The sequence below is a fragment of the Pleurodeles waltl genome, chromosome 5 (genome assembly GCF_031143425.1).
Source record: "Pleurodeles waltl isolate 20211129_DDA chromosome 5, aPleWal1.hap1.20221129, whole genome shotgun sequence".
Classification (NCBI taxonomy): domain Eukaryota; kingdom Metazoa; phylum Chordata; class Amphibia; order Caudata; family Salamandridae; genus Pleurodeles; species Pleurodeles waltl.
In genome coordinates this window covers 625,409,079-625,427,392 of record NC_090444.1, presented here as the reverse complement: position 1 = coordinate 625,427,392, position 18,314 = coordinate 625,409,079, and the positions used below count along the sequence as shown (strand labels likewise).

The 18,314-nt window shown below is 44.7% G+C and overlaps 1 protein-coding gene across 1 annotated transcript in view; it reads left to right on the top strand.

Moving 5' to 3' along the window:
• The window catches only part of LGALS8 (galectin 8), a 225,922-nt gene that overhangs the window by 78,328 nt on the left and 129,280 nt on the right, over positions 1–18,314 (top strand). The window lies entirely within an intron of this gene.

Genomic DNA, 18,314 nt, shown 5'->3' with positions numbered 1-18,314 from the left:
AAAGCTCACCCCTGCTATAGTTGCTAAAGCGAGGAGCTGAGGTCGCCCCTTGATATGAGTGATGTAATGCAGAAAGAACACCTATTGTTATTTTAAAATTGTTTGCAATATTTTCTAGGCTTTCCAATTTTCATTTCATTTGATCTCAACTGAATTAATCTGTGTAGGTCATGCTAGTAATAGTTTTAATCGAGAGTAGGAATTGTTTTGTATACGAAGTCTAATTTGAGAAGACTCTTCGTGGGTTCTGTTTTTCAAACCAATCTTGTGCTACTTCACAATGTTTTGTGGACTCAAAGCAGAATGCATGGAGCTAAAATGCTAAAGTCCCCCATATGTTGGAAGTAAATGGCCGGATGCACAAATATCTTGTTGCAAATTTAAGGTTGCCAATTGCGACCAGTAAAGAACATAAAAATGGACCTAAGTACTAATAGTTGAGTTCTATTAACTTCGAATAATAGTGGGTTGTAATCTGATCTACCTCATGAATGTTAATGAGGTACATTGCAAAGTTGTTAGCCACTATGATTGGAGGTCATCACAGGGACGATGGCCTGCTGGGGCCAACAGGCGTTCGTTTCTGTGTCTGCCTTTAAATAAAGCAAATATATATATTAAGAGTTGCCAGTGATCGTCTGGAAAACTGCCAACTTTTCAACAAACTTTTTTGCTATATTCCCATACTTTTTATATTCACATAGTTTTTAGATTCTGTGCCAGATACCGAATTAGTGTCCATTCAGAATTCCATTTTAGTAGTTTTGAAAATGTCATTCTTCCAAAAATGGGATTCGGACAAAGGAAAAGGCTTTTTTTAGTCTTACAAACACCGAAAGAGAGAACTTGAAACCATGAAAATGTTTTGTACATCTGCCCCAAATTGATGTGGGTGTTACATTGGTTCACATGTTATTTCATTGTAACATTGTTGCTAGTTTTGGGAATTCAGTTTGTGAATCCATCTCTGAAATGTTGCCTCTGAAAGAAGATTTATAGTTTGCTCATCATAATAATAAAATCGAGAAGTTGAAAATATAATTTACATATTGATTAATGTAAGGTATGTCCTATGGGGTCCGATCTAGAGGATGGCAGAACCGTGTATTATGTTACATTATATCATGTTATGAAAGAAATGTAATGCATCCTAACACCCATTGGGCCACTACGCACTAGAGTACGTTTGTCGACAGAGAAGACAGCAACAGAAATGAGAACTAGACAAAGTATTAATTACATAGGAGACGTTAGCGTTTCTACCAGTGACAAAGATCTCCGTTTTTTTGTTATCCAGTTTCAACCAGCAATACTTACTCCCGATAGACATCGCTGATCAGAAACATTGTTTAAGGAAGAACCACTCGGTCTAAATATTATTTGAATATTGCCTGTATAGGGGTATAACTGACAATTCTGGGAGCGAATGACAGCATCAGTAAGTAGTCTAAAGTACAGCGGAGCTTCCACAAATAGAAATTACAGAATGCAGCCCTGCGGGATGTCACAAGGAATTCTACTCATTAAAGAGAGAAAAGAACCAAAGAGGAAAGAACTAAACCACAGAACTTTTAATGACAGCCAATCAAGGCTTGTTTGGTAGAAGAGTGTGGTCAGCACTGTCAAATAGCACCAAGTAATCCCTGGGGAATACTGCTTCACCATACTACGGAAAGTCCAGTGTCTCCTGACCTGAAGAAACCAGAGTAGAGCTGGTGGCAAGGCAAGGGATACGGGTGGGAGTACAGTCTGATCTCTGCTTATTTCCTCCAGCAACAGCCAGGATTTTGGCAGAGCCCAAGACTGACAATGGGCTTCACCTCCAGCCCCCCCCCCTCCCAATGAGCAGGCACAGCCACAGGCCATGCACACAGGTTTGGGGGACATGGGGCATGCATGCACACTGATGACAGGGCAGGGGCAGCAGACTATACTTCTCCACTTCAGCAACACCCATGACCACCTGCCCGTTTGCCTGCCACCTCACGAGCACATTGCACAGCTCCTTCACTGATTTATTACTTACTCCAAGTAATGTGGATTTGCACCCTTTATTTGACCCAGGAGGGGGAAACCAGGAAGTTTGTCGTATTATTCGAAGGTCCCAATGGTACTTTCTATTCTGGGAAGAATTACTGAGAATAGCTGGATTTAGGTACAGTAATACTGACAAGAAATGGTAAATATGACCACACTCAATTCCTTTGCCTAGTTTTAATTTCTGCACAGTCAGGAACTAGGTGCAAAATCAATTTCATGTTACAGGAAATCTTCTGTTGGCTTATCTTAGTATATTTGGTGGAAATGGCTTAATATTACAGAACAAGAAATTTGTATTAATGTCTTTTTTTATTCTTTGGTCACTTAATTATGAATCTCTTTATTATGTATAATGTATCTTGGAAATGTAGTAATGTCATTTTAAATATCATTTTGCATGTTTTTTTAATAACTGTACATTGGTTTTCAATTAATATCCCTTATTTTCCTTAGTACGCTTAATTCTGCACATTGCACATCTGTGTACTGTAAGGCTTCCTCGGAGAACCCTGTTGGAGTCTTTGAATTGCTCATAGTTTTAACTAAAAAAGGCATTTGCTTTAGCTGCTAAAGTTAGCTGCATGGGAAGCAGTCAGGTTGGTAACCTCCATGTCTCTCTTCAGCATGACCAAATTGGACTTTATGGACATGTCGATGGAATCTTAACAACCTGTTCCCTCACTGATACCCCTGCAAGGCAAACATGGCAAAAAATGTTACAAAACAAGACACACTTCACTTTATATGTCTGAACTTTGTGATCAGGATGGGAAGACTGGCAGATGCATCTTGGGGCGATACAGACCAAGACTGACCAGGGACAAATCATGTTCACTTACCATAGTAAATGAAAATATTTTCAGTTATACATACAGAAGGTAAATATTAGTGTGCAAGACAACATTTACAGCAGTGATGACTGATAAGATGTGCTTCCATTTCAGCAATATGCATTACATAAACATATTTGCTAAAAAAGTAATTGCTGAGCGTTCAGATTGATGCAAGCATTTTTACCCATCACTTTTGTGCTGCCTGACGAAGTAACCTAAAGCTTGACCAAAAGTCAAGTGTGGTCTAAGGGTTGGTTCTGTGCCCTTTCAGAAGTGATGTGGCAGTGCAGTTCAGAATGGATTGTCCTTTTTGGGGGGACTGGGCCATATGGTTGGTCCCTTTCTGTATTGCCAGAGAAAATCTAAAAATAAATTAAAAAAAGCAATGGAAGACCTGCAAGAATAAGTTCCAGTGGCTTTGCTTAATTAATATATTTCCGCCAATCACATTTGTGCAGTCTTAGCGTATTGATGCAATTTATACCTGGTAAACAAATGTTAATCTTCTACAATTCTCTGGACGACCCTCCCCTTATCATAAAATGCGTTAAAGGCAGAAACTGTTAAAGAAAATGTGCTTTTCTTCTGTGGTGCTGCTTCATGTATGCGCAATTATCGCTGTCAAACGTTTGATGACATTGACATCAATTTAGATGTGTCAGAAGGTGCGATCCACTTTGGAAAGAACATGAGAGAGTGGGTGCCTTCCGGATGGGGCCACAGGTGTCTTTGTTTTGAGAGTGAAAATGGGTGTCCAAGGAGCATGAATTGTCTGTGGCAAAGAACGACATCTCTTTGTAAAGTCCGATTAGTGTCAGCATAGTTAGGCTAACATCAAGCAGAAATTCTGATCTGTGGCTGCCACAATGGCGTGAGTCCGAAGCCAAGCCTCTTGAACCAGTTTCATAAGGCCAGGTGGCACAAGGCTGCAGATCAGCAAGGGTCCTTAGCTGGGACAGCAGTAGTATGGGATATAAACATTCTAGGAGAAATAAACAGAACTATTCCCATCTCCTCGCTTGAAAGAAAAAGGGTAGGGATGACAACAAGAATTAGGATGTTTCATTTGGCGAACCCCTGACGAACAACTGAACAGGCAGAAGGAGATGAACGGGGCCTTATAATTCATTTATAAGATGAATGAAGTATAAAACAGTGTTGGTGGTATAAAACGACTTGAGGATGTTGTTCACTTTTGAATCAACAGTGTCTGTAATGGCGAAGAGGTTGCAGATTACTGGAGGGATTCCTAAGGCAGTTAGTACAGACTTTCAAAGTCATACTGGCTTCCAGCATAATGTAGTGGATGCCCTTGTTTTTCTGATATGAAAATTGGTGGTTCTGGAAGATGCACAAAGGACAGCTAGCCTATGTGGACTGAGATCCCGTATCCTTAACACTGACCTAGATGTGACTGAAGAGATGCAGTGCCTCTTCAGGATTAACCATTTGAATTTGGTCAGGATCAGAACTGGTGTGATGCAGGTAGTAGAGAGTTACCATTTTTGATCTTTACTAAATACGTTTCTTTTTGCAATACATTTTTACAGCCCTTTACCTCCGTACCACAATTCCCAATGTTCACTGTCTCCTTCGCTTTCCCAAACTTGTGCTATTCTCACTTAAATAGGTGGGATTGTCATTAGCGTGGGCAATGGAGAGATGTATTTAAAACTACAGGTGGGACTCTTACTGCTACAGTAATAATGTTGCCTGACATCACCACACTGTTACCAGTGTAGGGCTGATTTTTTGTATTGTTCCATGAGCACACGTGATAGCCATCATGGAATGGTATTTCTTTAATAAAGAAAAACAACCAAATCGAATTCCAGTATGGACGCCCAACATTATTGTCTTTGCTAATGTATGTGGTCCAAATGTTCAAACATTTACAAAGTCGCAAGTGATGGCTGGCAGGATCTATTGACCAGTCTGTTTAGTTATGTCCAACCTGCAGAGAGCCCAGCATGTGGAAAAGAGCGAGCAGTAGAAGAGTACTTTGCGAGTGAAAGAGTGAGGGCAGGCAAGGATAGAAAAAGAACAGGTAAGCAAGGTCCAGGGACAGAGAGAGTAGGCGCAGGAAGCCACCGAAAAGGAGAAAGAAGGGGAGGTGCGGTCAACATACTATGGGAAATAAAGAGGGCCATACACTCCCATTGACTGCCAGAAATCAAGCAATACAGACAAATTTAAAAAGAAAAAATCTCATGCCAGCAGTGTAATGAAAAAACTAGGACTCCTGGGGTGGAACAAATAAGGTAATGGAGTGGAAAGAAATTGAATGCGGAGCTGGGAATTGGAATGAGCTAGAAAGACATCAAATTATGTGCAAAGGTCGAAAACCCCCTCACCCTCAGGTGTGTGTAAAAGTAATTTTTACAGTGCTATCTGTGAGAGACCACTGGCTGTGGCAAGACAGCAAAAAACACATAGGTAACTTTCCGGAAACTAACCGTGATTCCCTGTTGCCTGCGATCACCATAGTAGGCACAGTTAATAGGGCAGACATCCATATGTATCATCTCCATCACAGGCTATGATACATACGGTTATCTAGAGTCACCAAAAGGGCCAGGTGAGCCCAGATTAGACTCGGTCTGATAAATGTACCCATCTCAGAGATCAGTGCTCTTCAGCATGGATTAGCTCTAGAATTACCATAGTATCCAAGTAATAGATGGAGCAATCAAAGTAACCATAATTGATTTAATGAGCCATTACTTACGTACTTACACATGCATGGTATAATCTTTTAGACAAGCATACGCTACTGGCAGGATAAATACGGGTAGCTGCACCTACTGAATGGGAGGAAGAGCTGCGTGTCTGGAGCCTGCTTTGCGAGTCCCTGCTTGCCTGCAGGGGATGGGGAGACAGGGCAGTCACACAGGCACAAGTAGGCCTGATCCGTGATATCAAAGGGAGAGACGGGCCAAGCTGCAGCTTGAGTAAGACATAGGGGTGCTGTGTCCCATCCTGGGCAGCCAGAGCCATCCAACAGAAAGTCATTCCGAGCTGCTGCTGAAATGCATTGGGTGGAAAATGGCAACCGATAAGCACATGGGGCCCAGACCACCAATCAGCATCTTGGGACTAGCAACACCCAACTCCTTCCACTATGGTCAGACCATTTTTCAAGCTGGCAGGTTGCTTGGCCATTGCTCTGCTGAATGACTTCCACAAAAGGCAGACCCTCGAGTCAGATGGTCCAGGCAGGATGGACACTTTTTGCTTGAAACAGCCGAGGCTGGCCAAAATGTCCATCCTCAAGTGGACCAAGTGTGCCCTATCAATCAGAATACAGTGCTGGCTAAACCGGCCCCAAGCAGGCTGCCCTGAACAGGGATATCAGCTTTGCATCCCTGTCTGCTCTCTGTGAAGCAAGCCTCAGAGGAAAGAGCCATTGGACAGTGCTGGAAGGCAGTAACCGAATCAGGCCCCTGGGACTGCAGGACGGGCCAGCCTTGGCAGCACCTATGGAGAAAGACTGGAGGACAACCGGGGTCCCTCATACCTTCTCCCTAATAATCCAGAGGATGGCAATCTTCCTTTCTCGTAATCCATGCACACCAAGTGAAAGGGGCCTATTGGATCAAACACACCTGACCTCATGGAGCCCTGGCTGGGCTTTCGAGAGTCAAATGAGCCTTGTTGAACTTGGCCCCCTCTGCAGGGTCACCCCCAAATGTTTTGCCTTTTTTCTCTCCACCTTTTTTGAGAATTTATTTTTGTTGGCCTTAATACTCTGTGCACTTTACCACTGCTAACCAGTTCTTAGGTGCTTGTTCTCAATCCCCTAAAACATGGTTAAATTAGCTTACACACAATTGGCATATTTAATTTACTTCTAAGCCCCTTCTTAGTGGTATACCGCATACCTAGAGCCTATAAATTAAATACTACCAGTGGGCCTGCAGCACTTATTGTGCAACCCATTTAAGTAGCACCTTAAAACAGGTCCCAGGCCTGCCACTACAGCCTGAATGCAGTTTTAAACTGCCATGTCGACTTAGCAATAAAGCTCCTTGCCAAGCCCTAAATTCCTCTTTTATAACATATGTCACTCCTAACGGAGGCCCCATGTATCTCATAGGGAAGGGTGCCTTCTAGTTCAAAGGTTGGGTATGTACATTTTGGTTTTATGTGTCCTAGTAATATAAAAACTCCTAAATCTGTTTTTGACTACATTGAGACCTACCTCTCCCATAGGATAACATTGAAGATTCCTTATTACATTTAATAAGCTGAAGTTTCCAATTGGGTGCAGATAGTTATCTCATGTTTGGTGTCTTTAGAATTGTAATGGGAACCCCTATTCAATCGTACAGTCAGGTTTCTCATTACAATTTTGAAAATGCTACGTTCGATGGCATCTGTCGCTGTAGATACGCATGTTCTGCAATAGCTCGCCATCTGGTGTTGGGCCGGAGTGTTACAAGTTGTTTTTCTTCGAAGAAGTCTTTCGAGTCACGGGACCGAGTGACTCCTCCTTTTGTCTCCATTGCGCATGGGCGTCGACTCCATCCTCGATTGTTTTTTTTCCGCCATCGGGTTCGGACGTGTTCCTGTCGCTCCGAGTTTCGGAACAGAAAAAATAGTTAATTTCGGAAGATTTTCGTCGGTATTGTTGCGTTCGGGATCGGCATACTTACATTCAACACCGCATCGAAGATCGAAGAGCTCCGGTGCCCTTCGGGGTAATTTTTCGATCCTCCGTCGGGGCCTGGTCGGCCCGACCGCGTGCTGAAGAACGCCGATGGAACGGACCCCGTTCCGTTTCTGCCCCAAATGCCACAATAAATACCCCTACACAGACCAACACTTGGTCTGCAACCTGTGCCTGTCACCTGAGCACAGCGAAGACACCTGCGAGGCCTGTCGTGCGTTCCGGTCCCGAAAAACACTCCGAGACCGTCGAGCCAGAAGACTTCAAATGGCGTCCGCACCGACAGCCCGACGGGAGTTCGAGGAACAGGAAGAGGAAGGTACCTTCTCGATCCAAGACTCAGACTCCGAAGGATTCGACGATACACAAACCGTGAGTAAGACGTCGAAAACCACACAAAGAAACATTTACAAGGCCCAGGGGACGCCACTGCCACCAGGCCATGGCTCAACCCATAAAATCGGTGACCGACCGTCGGCACCGAAAAAGGCCCAAACAGTGCCGAGATCGTCCGACTCCGGTCGAGACACCGGCACGCAGCCTTCTCGGGACCGAGAAAGTGCTGGAGACAAGCCTCGACACCGAGATGCCGGTGTGGACACGGCTCGACGCCGAGACAGCGGCACCGAAACAGATCGACGCCGAGAGGTTTCGGCCCCGAAAAGGAAAAAAGTCACCTCGGAGCCGAAAAAACACGCAGACACAGTTTCGACGCCGAAACAAACTGCAAGGGACCCAGCTTCAGGCTCTTATACAGAAGAGCACTCGCTAACCTCCCAAATGCAGAAGCATAGGTTTGAGGAAGAGCTACAAGCAACTGATGCGGACCATACGCAAAAGCGTATCTTCATTCAGCAGGGGACAGGAAAAATAAGCACCCTTCCCCCCATTAGGAGAAAGAGAAGGTTGGAGTTCCAGACGGAACAAGCACCACAACCAAAAGTGGTGAAAAGAGTTACACCACCACCCTCTCCTCCGCCCGTGATTAACGTTTCACCAGCACAAACGCCATCACACTCCCCAGCTCACACCACCATGAGCCAGGGTGACCAAGACCAGGACGCATGGGACCTATACGACGCCCCAGTGTCAGATAACAGCCCAGAGGCATACCCTACAAAACCATCTCCACCAGAAGACAGCACCGCGTACTCTCAGGTGGTGGCTAGAGCAGCACAATTTCACAACGTAAGCCTCCACTCAGAACAGGTCGAGGATGATTTCCTGTTCAACACACTCTCCTCCACCCACAGCTCCTACCAAAGCCTGCCTATGCTCCCTGGTATGCTCCGGCACGCAAAAGACATATTTAAGGACCCGGTCAAAAGTAGGGCAATCACACCAAGGGTGGAAAAAAAGTATAAGCCGCCTCCTACAGACCCGGCTTTCATCACAACACAGCTGCCACCAGACTCTGTTGTTGTAGGAGCAGCTAGGAAAAGGGCCAACTCTCACACATCTGGAGATGCACCACCCCCAGATAAAGAAAGCCGCAAGTTTGATGCAGCTGGTAAAAGAGTCGCAGCACAAGCTGCAAACCAGTGGCGCATCGCGAACTCCCAGGCACTACTTGCGCGCTATGACAGAGCCCACTGGGACGAGATGCAACATCTCATTCAACATCTGCCCAAAGACTTCCAAAATAGGGCAAAACAAGTGGTTGAGGAGGGACAGGCCATCTCCAACAACCAGATCCGCTCCTCCATGGACGCTGCAGATACAGCTGCACGGACAATTAATACATCTGTAACTATCAGAAGGCATGCATGGCTCCGAACGTCTGGATTTAAACCAGAGATTCAACAAGCAGTTCTCAATATGCCTTTTAATGAAAAAGAACTGTTCGGTCCAGAAGTGGACACAGCGATTGAGAAACTCAAAAAAGATACGGACACTGCCAAAGCCATGGGCGCACTCTACTCCCCGCAGAGCAGAGGGAATTACAGCTCATTCCGTAAAACGCCCTTTCGAGGGGGGTTTCGGGGTCAAAGCACACAAGCCAGCACCTCACAAGCCACACCGTCCAGTTACCAAGGACAGTATAGAGGAGGTTTTCGGGGACAATATAGAGGAGGGCAATTCCCTAGAAATAGAGGAAGATTCCAAAGCCCCAAAACCCCTACTACTAAACAGTGACTCACATGTCACTCACCCCCTCCACACAACACCAGTGGGGGGACGAATAGGTCATTATTACAGAGCATGGGAGAAAATCACTACAGACACTTGGGTTCTAGCAGTTATCCAACATGGTTACTGCATAGAATTTCTACAGTTCCCTCCAAACATACCACCAAAAGCACAAAATTTAACAACACACCATTCCAATCTCCTAGAGATAGAAGTGCAGGCACTATTGCAAAAGAATGCAATCGAATTAGTGCCAAACACACAAATAAATACAGGAGTTTACTCACTGTACTTTCTGATACCAAAGAAGGACAAAACACTGAGACCAATCCTAGACCTCAGAGTAGTCAACACTTTCATCAAATCAGACCACTTCCACATGGTCACACTACAAGAAGTATTGCCATTGCTAAAACTACACGACTACATGGCAGCTTTAGACCTCAAGGATGCTTATTTCCATATACCAATTCACCCATCGCACAGGAAATACCTAAGGTTTGTATTCAAAGGAATACATTACCAATTCAAGGTACTGCCTTTCGGATTAACAACCGCACCAAGAGTCTTTACCAAATGTCTAGCGGTAGTCGCTGCACACATCAGAAGGCAGCAAATACATGTGTTCCCATATCTAGACGACTGGCTAATCAAGGCCCATTCGTTAATAGAGTGCTCAAATCACACAAATCATATCATACAAACCCTCTTCAAACTAGGGTTCACCGTCAATTTCACAAAATCCAAGATTCGGCCACGCAAGGTACAACAATACCTGGGAGCCATAATAGACACATCAAAAGGAGTAGCCACTCCAAGTCCACAAAGAATTCAAAATTTCAACACCATCATACAACGCATGTATCCAACACAAAACATACAAGCAAAGATGGTATTACAACTCCTAGGCATGATGTCATCATGCATAGCCATTGTCCCAAACGCAAGACTGCACATGAGGCCCTTACAACAATGCCTAGCATCACAGTGGTCTCAAGCACAGGGTCACCTTCTAGATCTGGTGTTAATAGACCGCCAAACTTACCTCTCGCTTCTGTGGTGGAACAACATAAATTTAAACAAGGGGCGGCCTTTTCAAGACCCAGTGCCACAATACGTAATAACAACAGATGCTTCCATGACAGGGTGGGGAGCACACCTCGATCAACACAGCATACAAGGACAATGGAACGTACATCAAACAAAACTGCATATCAATCACCTAGAACTTCTTGCAGTTTTTCAAGCACTAAAAGCTTTCCAACCAATAATAGTTCACAAATACATTCTCGTCAAAACAGACAACATGACAACAATGTATTATCTAAACAAGCAGGGAGGGACGCACTCCACGCAGTTAAGCATGTTAGCACAAAAAATTTGGCATTGGGCAATTCACAACCAAATTCGCCTAATTGCACAGTTTATACCAGGGATACAAAATCAACTCGCAGACAATCTCTCTCGAGATCACCAACAGGTCCACGAATGGGAAATTCACCCCCAAATACTGAACACTTATTTCAAACTCTGGGGAACACCTCAGATAGACTTGTTTGCGACAAGGGAGAACGCAAAATGCCAAAACTTCGCATCCAGATACCCACACAAACAATCCCAAGGCAATGCCCTATGGATGAACTGGTCAGGGATATTTGCTTACGCTTTTCCTCCCCTCCCTCTCCTTCCTTACCTGGTAAACAAACTCAGTCAAAGCAAACTCAAACTCATATTGATAGCACCAACTTGGGCAAGGCAACCCTGGTACACAACGCTGCTAGACCTATCAGTGGTACCCTGCGTCAAATTGCCCAACAGGCCAGATCTGTTGACACAGCACAACCAAAAGATCAGACACCCAGATCCAGCATCGCTGAATCTAGCAATCTGGCTCCTGAAATCCTAGAATTCGGGCACTTACAACTTACCCAAGAATGTATGGAAGTCATAAAACAAGCAAGAAGGCCATCCACCAGGCACTGCTATGCAAGTAAATGGAAGAGGTTTGTTTGCTACTGCCATATTAATCAAATACAACCATTACACACAACTCCAGAACATGTAGTGGGTTACTTGCTTCACTTACAAAAATCTAACCTAGCTTTCTCTTCCATTAAGATTCACCTTGCAGCAATATCTGCATACCTGCAGACTACCTATTCAACTTCCCTATATAAAATACCAGTCATTAAAGCATTCATGGAGGGCCTTAGGAGAATTATACCACCAAGAACACTACCTGTTCCTTCATGGAACCTAAATGTTGTCCTAACTAGACTTATGGGTCCACCTTTTGAACCCATGCACTCCTGCGACATACAGTTCCTAACCTGGAAGGTGGCATTTCTCATCGCCATTACTTCCCTGAGAAGAGTAAGCGAGATTCAGGCGTTTACTATACAGGAACCTTTTATACAACTACACAAAAATAAAGTCGTCCTAAGGACCAATCCTAAATTTTTGCCAAAGGTTATTTCACCGTTCCATCTAAATCAAACAGTGGAACTTCCGGTGTTCTTTCCACAGCCAGATACCGTAGCTGAAAGGGCACTACATACATTAGATGTCAAAAGAGCATTAATGTATTACATTGACAGAACAAAGAACATCAGAAAGACTAAACAACTCTTTATTGCATTTCAAAAACCTCATGCAGGAAACCCAATTTCAAAACAAGGTATAGCCAGATGGATAGTTAAATGCATCCAAATCTGCTACCTTAAAGCTAAACGACAGCTGCCCATTACACCAAGGGCACACTCAACCAGAAAGAAAGGTGCTACCATGGCCTTTCTAGGAAACATCCCAATGCAAGAAATATGTAAGGCAGCCACATGGTCTACGCCTCACACATTCACCAAGCACTACTGTGTAGACGTGTTATCCGCACAACAAGCCACAGTAGGTCAAGCTGTATTAAGGACATTATTTCAGACTACTTCCACTCCTACAGGCTGATCCACCGCTTTTGGGGAAATAACTGCTTACTAGTCTATTGCAGAACATGCGTATCTACAGCGACAGATGCCATCGAACTGAAAATGTCACTTACCCAGTGTACATCTGTTCGTGGCATCAGTCGCAGTAGATTCGCATGTGCCCACCCGCCTCCCCGGGAGCCTGTAGCAGTTTGGAAGTTACCTTCAATTATTTATATATGTATCATCTCAACCTTAAATAAGTGCATACTTAGTCACTCCATTGCATGGGCACTATTACTACAATTCAACTCCTACCTCACCCTCTGCGGGGAAAAACAATCGAGGATGGAGTCGACGCCCATGCGCAATGGAGACAAAAGGAGGAGTCACTCGGTCCCGTGACTCGAAAGACTTCTTCGAAGAAAAACAACTTGTAACACTCCGGCCCAACACCAGATGGCGAGCTATTGCAGAACATGCGAATCTACTGCGACTGATGCCACGAACAGATGTACACTGGGTAAGTGACATTTTCATTTTAGAAAGTTGCCATTTTCCTGACCTTATGTGACTGCAGCCTGTCTTGGGTCACATGACTGCGTGTAACTGACAGACTTTGTGATCTCCTCCCAGACAGTCACACAATAGAGGGATTAGATGTGCCTGAACGAGCCATCCGCTGGCAGGGTGGGGTAGGGGCGGAGCTGAGCACAGCCTCACTTGCAACAAAATAGGGAGTGCTCTGCCTTCATACAAAGGACATATCACCTCCCTATTGTCACTGCAGCCAGCTTGGCGCCAAGGCAGGGTAGTTAGGAAATTCCATGCACTTCAAACCCACTATCTAGAAGCTTCTCCCACCTACCAGAAGTAGGGCACCAGTGTATAAAAATAGGGCTTCAGACACCAACACTTCAGTACAAGTCTGGAACTGTGGACTCTGCCAGCAGGAAGAACTGTTGTGCTGATTAAAGGAATGCTACACTGCTGCTTTGCTGACTGCTACTCTGCTGTCCTCCTGCCTGGGAGGGGAGAACTGTACCTTCAAGTTCATCTTGAACCCTGGGCTTTCAGAGTGACTCCAAGGGCTAGTCTGCCACCCCCCTGATATGAGCCTCCGGGACATCAAAGGTCTCAACATCCTGCACCAGCACCTGGAGCAAGCCGAAGGGAGTTTTTGACCCCCAAGTGGTGCTCCTCAGGTCCTGATCCATGGTGTGGCTTCAGAGAGCAGTATTTAAGATTTTGGGGTCTTCCTGACTGCAAACGGGCCCATTCGTGTCAAGACCTCACCACCTGTGTCACTGTTCAATGCAAAGCTCTGGCAGCCGCCTCTTCGCACTACAGGATCAACTGCTCATGAGGACTGCCTTTGCGAAGCTCCTGCAACGCGCATCTACGATGACTACAGGATCTTCCTGCTACAGCAACGACCGTCTACAACACCTGGCTTGCTCATCGTGCTTCTCCATTAGCCTCCTGCAACCCTTTCCCTGTTCTTGCGGATTCTTATACTGGTAACAAGACTCTTGGCGCTCATTGGAGAAGCTAAACACAGAGAGGGACTAGGAGCGCTAAAATGCCCAGCATACAATTTCCATGAGATACCATGTATTGCAAAGGTATGCAGTTCCTTGAAAGGGATTAAAAGAACAGGGAAGAAAACCTAAGCCGGGGAATCTGAGTCAACAGATCAGGGGATCTGATTACTCAGAAGCAAGAGCCCTCATATACTCAGGTCAATGTCATGCTTCATCATCGGGCAGCTCCTCGTTGGGCTGGTGCTGCAATGCCCAACAGGCCCCTCAAGGGGGCTATCTGCCGGAGGTCTTTTGTTCACGAGATGCCAAAGTGAAATGTAGGGTGGAGGTTCTAGGTGTAGATTGGTATAATGTGAATAGTGGATTGAAAAATAGCTAAGAGATACCCAGTACGATTTAATAGGTATGTTCTCCTGTTATGATTAAAAAGCAGTGAGTGAGTGAATTTGGAGGTAATGGTCCCCCACAGCTCATAAATGAGTGTGTGCAAAGGTAGACATGGTTCGTGCCTTAAATGATATCAGTTAAGGCAATTCTTCAGGACCAAAAAACTAAAACCTAATCTACTAGTTATGGGGAGAATAAGCATAGCTGATAGCAAGTAGTACCCCAATCACACAAATCCAAATCCTCACAGTAACGTATACCTGGGATGTCCAAAGCCCGACCTACAAAAAAGCCCAAAGGAAAACAAAACAAATTATAGAGGAAATTACACCAGCACTGTAGATATGCGATACAGGTACATTAGGGGTATTCAGTAGTCACACCCATAAGGAATACAGATGGTGGGATAAATTCATGCCGCAATGAAAAACACACATGTGCAGTGTGGCATGACAGGCACACATCAAAAGCAAGCAGGTGATACACAAGTAAATTGATGCAGTGATCACAACATGGATACAAATCCAGTTGGCTAATTCCTGCATGTTGTGGCATTGCTTAACCAAGTTCAAGCTACTGACCCCTTAGGTGATGGCAGAGGCCACGCTAGCTGTGGAACAAAACTATAGAAAAGTGGTCAAGTTAGACCTTAATTACTCATTATCATTACATTTATTTTGGTTATAGAAAACCATAAAAGTGCACATAAAAACATCAATATAAAGCATAACAAAGCAGAATCACTTCAGTAAAACATTAAAAGAAATTCAGTTTTCAAAGAGCCAATAACTTAATAGGGCTTTTGAGCCAAGTCATATTGCCTAACAACTGATCTTGAACAAGGAAAAAAAATCATTTAAAATCATTCAAAAGAATATATCCCAATTAGAGTTGAAGTGCACAGTGCATTGGGGACTTACCTCTTTTCCTGAGATGCCATATGGAATTTAAGTTACAGGCAACCGAGTAAATGACACAGCTCCTAGTATCTGCCCTGCATATTCTCAAGGCAATATGCCTGTCATCAAGCCCCAAGAGGCAGCACAAAGGGATGATCCAGCGACCATGCTGTTTGGTGTTTGCACCACAGAAGAACAAGAGGTGCTCATCGTTCTCCAGGATTGGGGTATCTTTCATAGATTCACAAGCTTGAATCATTACCCATCGTCGAAGTGAGAGTCCCACGATACATAGAAAGCAGTAGATTAAATTGTAAACATAGTGATCAATGGAAAAACATTCACTTTTACAGCTTATTAGTGGTATTATATAAGACCCAAATTCCAGGCAATCAGGCGAGAGCACCCTTTAGAACCCTCAGCACAGAGACTCAGTCTCTCAGATTTTCTACTGCACATCGTATGTAAGGGAGTCTCCTTGTGCTCTGCTCAGTTTACCTTTTCCTGACAGGAAATTTTCCAGATATTGTGTTTCTACATCGACAGCTGTAACTTCTTCTACATGTCTACAGCAAAGAAAGATTTATTTTGACCTTGCAACACCTGGTAAGCTAAGGCTTCACTGTGAGGACCCTCACAAGGAGTGCATTTACTGTCTTCACCGAGAGCACAAGGTGAAGGACTGTAACATTTGTAGAACCTTTCCCAGCAAGACCTTGAAAGACAGGGAAGCCAAGCTCCTTGTTTGGCTTCAAAAATTAACGACCAGAAAAGCTCTTTCTGATGAACGCCTCTGGGGTCTCAAGAGAAAGGATGAGATCTGTTGAGAGTTTTTCTCCTAAAAGAAGTAAGGCAGCCAAAAAACTGCACTCTGAGGGGAAAAAACTGATGGACTTTTTTCAACTTCAAAGGAACATAGCGGCAAAGTTTGCTCTGAGCTGTCCACTCCAGCTGCCACTTCAAGGAAACTTAAAGCCTTTTAGCTCTTTGCCACCGTCGATGTCAAAAATCTCAATATCGTCGACAAGGCCGTTGACGAGCATGTTGTTGACAACAGGTTTCGCATCATCTACTACCACAGCAACGGCGACATTCACAGCTCCATCGTCGCCCATGATAGTAACGTCGTCACCGTTGTCATCAACGACAAAAATGTTTAAAGTATGGCTCTTCTTTATTTACTCAGGCAATAAAGATTTCAAAGAAGTTAACATCGTTGACGGATAAGAAATTCAAATCTGCATCGTCGACACGCACACCGTCGACGGATAAGCCACAGATTAAAACCCTGTCAAAGATGATCCCGTCGACGCCGGCTCCATCAATGACGGCAAAAAAGACTACTCCGACGACGAAAGCACCGTCTGCGGCCACACCGTTGTCGAGCACACCGTCGACGGCACAATTTTCTTCATCGACGGCAGTGGATTCTGGAGGATCTTCCTTTTTGCTCTTAAGAATTTTAGCAATACGACGTAAATCCACTCAACAAACACTATTGCCTTCACATACTTCGCCTAGTAAGGTATCACCTGCGCCTCCACAACATCTTTTTGATGAGGACGATGAAGAAGACAAAGAAAATTACTCTGACGATGGTCTGTTTCCAGTGGTGCGTAGTCCTTCAGACCTAAGAATAAAATGGCAAGAGGAAGAAGAAGAGAGTGAACAAGTATATGTTAAGCACTCATTTCGAGAACAGCAGCACTCAGGCACCCAAGAGTTACAGCACGAGCCAACAGTCCAGATGCCAATATCATTCATTTCAAATTTGCAACATATGATGCAAGATTATTATTCCAGATTCCCGCCACCGGGATCAACCACTCCTTTGCAGCATCCGCAAATGCCGTTGAGTCCTCCCAACCAACCCTCAGACTCTCAAATACAGATATCAACTCCATTGCTGCGTCACAGTAATGATCCGCCCTCTTCGGAAGACAAACAAGAAGAGGGCGAGATACAGGACACTGAGTCACTCCTCCATGAATGAGATGATTACCAAACACAAACATCATCCCCCTCTAGGCCACCACCGGTAGATTCACCACCCCAGGATATTGGTGGATTCCATAGTGTATTGGAAAGAGCAGCAAAGAGGTTCCAGCTCCCCTTCATATCTAAACAGTCGGATTGTTTCCTTTACAACTTTAAGTAGGACCTCAGGAAATCGGTTCGTGTGATCCTGATTGTGAACTTCATCTGGAAAGAGGGCCTTAAAGTGATGCAGACCCCTTCTTCCATTCCAGCGGTGCTTCCTAGGCTGGACAAAAAATACAAAGCACCAGAGAATTCACCAGCCTATTTAATTGGTCACCCTAAGCTTGACTCAGTGATATCTCAGGCAGCCCAGCGCAGATCCAGGAATCCGTCCTCCCCACTTTCCGCACCTCCGGATAAAGAAGAAAGGTGCTTGGATTTGATAGGGAAAAAGTTTTCAACAATGGCGGCTACAACAGTCAGAGCAGCAGACTCCTTGGCGATCATAGGAAGATACGACCGACAAATGTGGTCAGACACTCCCAATTCATCGATCTCCTTCCTGAGAATGCTAGAGCTGAAGCTCGTAAAATATTCCGGGAGGGTGAAAAGATATCTACCAAGATCATAGACTGTGCTATAGATGTGTCATCTACAGGTTTTCGCCAGTTAGCTGGGGCTGCAGTGTTAAGACGTCAGGGGTGGCTAAAGACCACATTCCTCCGCCCAGCGGTTCAAATGAAGGTCCTAGATATGCCTTACGAAGGAGAACTGCTATTTGGCAAGCACGTCGATGATGCCCTCCATTCGATAAAGGCAGACACGGACACAGCTAGATCGCTGGGTACTCTGCAATTTAAAAGGAAGCCCTTTCGAGGGGCAAGAGGACTGTACTCTTACAGAGGCAGCCTGCA